This window comes from Fulmarus glacialis, unplaced genomic scaffold (assembly GCF_000690835.1).
Source record: "Fulmarus glacialis isolate BGI_N327 unplaced genomic scaffold, ASM69083v1 scaffold12494, whole genome shotgun sequence".
Taxonomy (NCBI): Eukaryota; Metazoa; Chordata; class Aves; order Procellariiformes; family Procellariidae; genus Fulmarus; species Fulmarus glacialis.
In genome coordinates this window covers 4,630-5,164 of record NW_009207454.1, presented here as the reverse complement: position 1 = coordinate 5,164, position 535 = coordinate 4,630, and positions in this window count along the sequence as shown.

The following is a 535-nucleotide window of genomic DNA, read 5'->3' as shown; positions in this document are numbered from 1 at the left end:
CCCTCGCTGTGGCTTCTCAAAGCAGCCAGTTTCTTTTCCAGCTGCTCTTGGGTGAAGGGCCCCCGCCTCGCTCAGAGGTGAGGTCTCAGGAACGGGCTCACTGCTGCGCTGGGCTGTGTGATGCTGACCTAGTTTAACAGCGCTGGCGAGCAGATGAAAGATGGAAGGATTTTGTGGCATCGTGTTGCACCTTGAGTGCTTCCTGGTCCTCCGGGTTGAGTTTCCTGGAGACAAAGGCTGGACCTTGGCCCTACCAGCGTTCGAGGGCTGGCTCTCCTGCGGCCTTGGTGACTTTGTGGACATCTTGGGCAGCTGTTTTAGCTCAGCGCTGCAGTTTCCATCCAGTTCAATTGTTACGGATTACATCCCAGCGGTAACTGCAGAGTCCTCCTTAATTACCCATGAGTTTGGGGAGAGCCACTGTCTCCATGGCTGTGTTTTGCTGCTTTAATTAGCACGCGCTTGTGGTGTTATCTTGCAGAGAGGGCAGGGGTAGGTGGCTGGGAGGTTTCTGGGGCTGGAGATGTGCCTGTTC